Genomic DNA, 6,140 nt, shown 5'->3' on the forward strand with positions numbered 1-6,140 from the left:
TTAGGTAGGTTAGGTTGCCGAAAAACAATTAATTCATGAAAACTTGGCTTATTAGGCAAATCAGGCCTTGCATAGTAGGCTGAGAAGTGCGTTCTGGCTACTAGGTACGACATATATATATATATATATATATATATATATATATATATATATATATATATATATATATATATATATATATTATTAAATATGACCGAAAAAGTAAGATTAATAATTCTAACACGAATTTTCTCAATCTTTCGTACATTATGCTTCACTGTTGGAGGTAAATCAAAAATCACTTCTCCAAAATTCATTTTTATTTCTAGTCTGACGCGACACGGGCGCGTTTCGTAAAACTTATTACATTTTCAAAGACTTCACAAATACACAACTGATTAGAACTTGCATTTCCCTGATTTTATATCTACTTTTGAGTGAGGTGGGAAGGGTGATGTGGCATTACATTTGAGTGAGGTGGGAAGGATGATGTGGCATTAGAGGATATTAATAGGGTATTAAAAGTATCAACACAAGACAGAACACGAAACAATGGATATTGAATAGAAGTGTTTGTAGAAAGCCTATTGGTCCATATTTCTTGATGCTTCTATATTGGAGCGGAGTTTTGAGGTGGGTAGAATATAGTTGTGCAATAATTGGCTGTTGATTGCTGGTGTTGACTTCTTGATGTGTAGTGCCTCGCAAACGTCAAGCCGCCTGCTATCGCTGTATCTATCGATGATTTCTGTGTTGTTTACTAGGATTTCTCTGGCGATGGTTTGGTTATGGGAAGAGATTATATGTTCCTTAATGGAGCCCTTAATGGAGTAGGGCTCCATTAAGGAACATATAATCTCTTCCCATAACCAAACCATCGCCAGAGAAATCCTAGTAAACAACACAGAAATCATCGATAGATACAGCGATAGCAGGCGGCTTGACGTTTGCGAGGCACTACACATCAAGAAGTCAACACCAGCAATCAACAGCCAATTATTGCACAACTATATTCTACCCACCTCAAAACTCCGCTCCAATATAGAAGAATCAAGAAATATGGACCAATAGGCTTTCTACAAACACTTCTATTCAATATCCATTGTTTCGTGTTCTGTCTTGTGTTGATACTTTTAATACCCTATTAATATCCTCTAATGCCACATCATCCTTCCCACCTCACTCAAATGTAATGCCACATCACCCTTCCCACCTCACTCAAAAGTAGATATAAAATCAGGGAAATGCAAGTTCTAATCAGTTGTGTATTTGTGAAGTCTTTGAAAATGTAATAAGTTTTACGAAACGCGCCCGTGTCGCGTCAGACTAGAAATAAAAATGAATTTTGGAGAAGTGATTTTTGATTTACCTCCAACAGTGAAGCATAATGTACGAAAGATTGAGAAAATTCGTGTTAGAATTATTAATCTTACTTTTTCGGTCATATTTAATAAAATATGTCTACAGGAAAGACTGCTACCAAAATATACTAATATATATATATATATATATATATATATATATATATATATATATATATATATATATATATATATATATATATATATATATATATATATATAGTTTTTTATGTCACACGTCTATCTTACGCTTGAGACTACTTTTTGTTATTTTGTTACTGTGTTAGATAATGTTCCAGTGGTCTATTGGGCATTCCTCCTCTCTTCTTCTGGAACCTGTAGGCCTTTTTCCCGAAGCATGTGGGTAGAGAAACCTGATGCGATGTAATAAATTAGTTTCCTGTCTCTAAATAGACCCTAAACACCCGCCCTCTGCCGTGACCAGGATTCGAACCTGGGTTATTGCGGCCACAACGCAATGTACTAACCACTATACGATCACGGCCGCCTAGGAGCCTGGTGGTTAGACAATCAACATAAGAACATAAGAACATAAGAACAAAGGTAACTGCAGAAGGCCTATTGGCCCATACGAGGCAGCTCCTATTCTATAACCACCCAATCCCACTCATATACTTGTCCAACCCGTGCTTGAAACAATCGAGGGACCCCACCTCCACAATGTTACGCGGCAATTGGTTCCACAAATCAACAACCCTGTTACTGAACCAGTATTTACCCAAGTCTTTCCTAAATCTAAACTTATCCAATTTATATCCATTGTTTCGTGTTCTGTCCTGTGTTGATACTTTTAATACCCTATTAATATCCCCCCGGTTATGTCCATTCATCCACTTGTAAACCTCTATCATGTCACCCCTAACTCTTCGCCTTTCCAGTGAATGCAACTTAAGCTTTGTTAATCTTTCTTCATATGAAAGATTTCTAATTTGGGGAATTAACTTAGTCATCCTACGCTGGACACGTTCAAGTGAATTTATATCCATTCTATAATATGGCGACCAAAACTGAACTGCATAATCTAAATGGGGCCTAACTAGAGCAAGATATAGCTTGAGAACCACACCAGGTGTCTTGTTACTAACGCTGCGATTAATAAATCCAAGTGTCCGATTTGCCTTATTACGAACATTTATGCATTGATCCTTTTGTTTTAAATTCTTACTAATCATAACTCCCAGATCCCTTTCGCAATCCGACTTCGCAATCACAACACCATCTAGCTCGTATCTTGTAACTCTATCATCATTACCTAACCTCAGAACTTTACATTTATCAGCATTAAACTGCATCTGCCAATCCTTTGACCATTTCAAAACCCTATCTAGATCAACTTGAAGTGATAGTGAGTCCTCCTCCGAATTAATTTCCCTACCGATTTTTGTATCATCGGCAAATTTGCAAATGTTGCTACTCAAACCTGAATCTAAATCATTTATATATATTATAAACAACAGAGGTCCCAGGACAGAGCCTTGAGGCACTCCACTTACAACACTTTCCCACTCTGACTTGATTCCATTTATACTAACTCTCTGTTTCCTTTGGTATAGCCATGCCCTAATCCAGCTTAATATAGCACCCCCAATACCATGAGACTCTATTTTTTTAATCAGTCTTTCATGTGGCACTGTATCAAAAGCTTTGCTAAAGTCAAGGTATACAACATCGCAATCCTTACCACTATCAACTGCCTCAACAATGCTAGAATAAAAAGATAACAAATTTGTTAAACATGAACGGCCATTTATAAAACCATGTTGCGACTCAATTATTAATTTATGTTTTTCAAGATGAAGACGAATTTTATTTGCTATTATAGATTCGAGTAACTTTCCCACAATAGACGTTAGGCTAATTGGTCGATAGTTAGACGCAAGAGATCTATCTCCTTTCTTAAAAACTGGTATCACATTAGCAACTTTCCAAAACTCTGGCACTCTGCCTGACTCTATTGATTTATTAAATATGGTTGACAGTGGGTCACAAAGCTCCTCTTTGCATTCTTTAAGCACCCTAGCAAACACTTCATCCGGCCCTGGGGATTTGTTTGGTTTGAGTTTTACTATTTGTTTAAGAACATCCTCCCTGGTAACTGCTAAACTCGTCAACCTGTCCTCGTCCCCACCCACATAGACTTGTTCGGCTGAAGGCATATTGTTAAGTTCCTCTTTAGTAAATACAGATACAAAATATTTATTAAAAATACTACTCATCTCTTCATCACTATCTGTTATTTGACCTGTCTCAGTTTTTAATGGACCTATCCTTTCCCTAGTCTTAGTACGATATAACTGAAAAAACCCTTTAGGATTTGTCTTTGCTTGCCCTGCTATGCGAACTTCATAGTTTCTTTTTGCTTTCCTTATCTCTTTTTTAACATTTCTAACCAGTTGTACGAATTCCTGTTCTAAAGTGACCTCCCCATTTTTAATCCTTTTGTACCAAGCTCTCTTTTTACCTATAAGGTTCTTCAAATTCTTTGTTATCCACTTTGGGTCATTAGTATACGATCTATTCAATTTGTATGGTATACTACGTTCCTGTGCTTTGTTTAGAATATTCTTAAATAAGTAATATATTGAATCCACATCGAAATCCCTATTTAAGTCACCTATCGCTGGGTTCATGTCTCGCTCCAAGACCGGCCCACACCCCATACCCAAGCCTTTCCAATCAATTTGACCCAAAAAATTTCTTAGGCTATTAAAATCGGCTTTTCGAAAATCTGGCACTTTAACAGAATTTTCTCCTACTGGTCTATTCCATTCTATGCTAAATCTGATTTCTTTGTGATCACTGCTCCCTAGCTCACTCCCTATTTCGATGTCAGAAATGTCAAACCTCACTATCAAGTGAGGTTTTCTTTTCTATGTTACCCGGTAATTTCCCCTAAACAATTTTATTTGCATACTAAGAATTGTTTTTTAGTTATGATGACTCTTAAACTTTTCCCGTGGGTGGTAGTGCACCCCATACCCATCATGTGGACAGTAGTAGTCCCCATACCCATCCTGTGGACAGTAATAGACCCCATACCCATCATGAGGACAGTAGTAGACCCCATACCCATCCTGTGGACAGTAGTAGACCCCATACCCATCATGTGGACAGTAGTAGTCCCCATACCCATCCTGTGGACAGTAGTAGACCCATACCCATCATGTGCACAGTAGTAGTCACCATACCCATCCTGTGGACAGTAGTAGACCCCATACCCATCATGTGCACAGTATTAGTCACCATACCCATCCTGTGGACAGTAGAAGTCACCATACCCATCCTGTGGACAGTAGTAGACCCCATACCCATCCTGTGGACAGTAGTAGACCCCATACCCATCCTGTGGACAGCAGTAGACCCCATATCCATCCTGTGGACAGTAGTAGTCCCTATACCCATCCTATGGACTGTAGTAGACCCCATACCCATCATATGGACAGTAGTAGTCCCCATACCCATCCTGTGGACAGTAGTAGACCCCATATCCATCCTGTGGACAGTAGTAGTCACCATACCCATCCTGTGGACAGTAGTAGACCACATACCCTTCCTGTGGACAGTAGTAGACCCCATACCCATCCTGTGGACAGTAGTAGACCCCATACCCATCATGTGGACAGTAGTAGTCTCCATACCCATCCTGTGGACAGTAGTAGTCACCATACCCAACCTGTGGACAGTAGTAGACCACATACCCATCCTGTGGACAGTAGTTGTCCCCATACCCATCCTGTGGACAGTAGTAGTCCCCATACCCATCCTGTGGACAGTAGTAGTCTCCATACCCATCCTGTGGACAGAAGTAGACCCCATACCCATTATGTGGACAGTAGTAGACCATATACTCATCTTGTGGACAGTAGTAGACCACATACCCATCCTGTAGACAGTTTTTTTTTTATTATTATTATTTTCTACCACAGACGTGGCCACACATTTACAATGCTAACCAACATATATACATTTTCTTCTGTCCTCCATGGACAGGGTTAGATAAGTGTTAAACATACAATTCAAGGGTTTATTGAACACTCAACCACAGAAGGTGATTTGGTGCTTTTAAAATGCTAAGCTAACCTACATACGTAAATACATAGATACACAGATTTACGTATGTCCTACATAAAGTGTTAGATGTGTCTTTTACATAGTGTCATTAATGTACATTCACAAAGGCGAAATGTAATTCTGATCAGCTTCCATATATACTTTATACCCATACATATACATACACACATATACATGCATATATACACACACACATGCATTCACATACATTTGTCTCATTTACCCTGACAGAGTGAGGTAGCTGATAAAGAAACTAGTGTGCAATTAAGCACTTAATCACTGAAGGTGATGAAGGTGCTTTTACAAGCTCAGGTTATATAGTTACATCATATATATACATTGTATGATTGATATATTACATGGTCAATCTTGGATACAAGTCCAATATATCATCAAGTGTTCCAGTACTCATATAGTAACTACAGAGTTCAGCATACCTTAGCCCAGGAGGGCGAAAGTCAGTCAGTATGGGACATTCTACAATATAATGTTCAAGTGAGTGCAAGTTTTCTCTTTCACAAAGTTGACACATTGTGTACTCGACATTTGGGTTTTGAGAAAGCTGTCAGATACGTCTATATCCCAAGCGTATTCTGGCCACTATAACATCACATTGCCGGGTTCTTGTTCTATTAGTCCCATAGGTGAATGTCTCCTCACGATATCTATCATAATATTTAATGCTACAACTTTCAGGTCCTTGAGAAT

At 38.5% G+C, this 6,140-nt stretch overlaps 1 non-coding gene across 1 annotated transcript; it reads right to left on the bottom strand.

Moving 5' to 3' along the window:
* Nucleotides 1-1,773: 1,773 nt before the first annotated feature.
* Nucleotides 1,774-1,845, bottom strand: TRNAH-GUG (transfer RNA histidin (anticodon GUG)). Its single transcript has one exon. It is a non-coding gene; the product is annotated as a tRNA-His (tRNA).
* Between the last annotated feature and the right edge of the window lie 4,295 nt (nt 1,846-6,140).

This window comes from Procambarus clarkii, chromosome 40 (assembly GCF_040958095.1).
Source record: "Procambarus clarkii isolate CNS0578487 chromosome 40, FALCON_Pclarkii_2.0, whole genome shotgun sequence".
Classification (NCBI taxonomy): domain Eukaryota; kingdom Metazoa; phylum Arthropoda; class Malacostraca; order Decapoda; family Cambaridae; genus Procambarus; species Procambarus clarkii.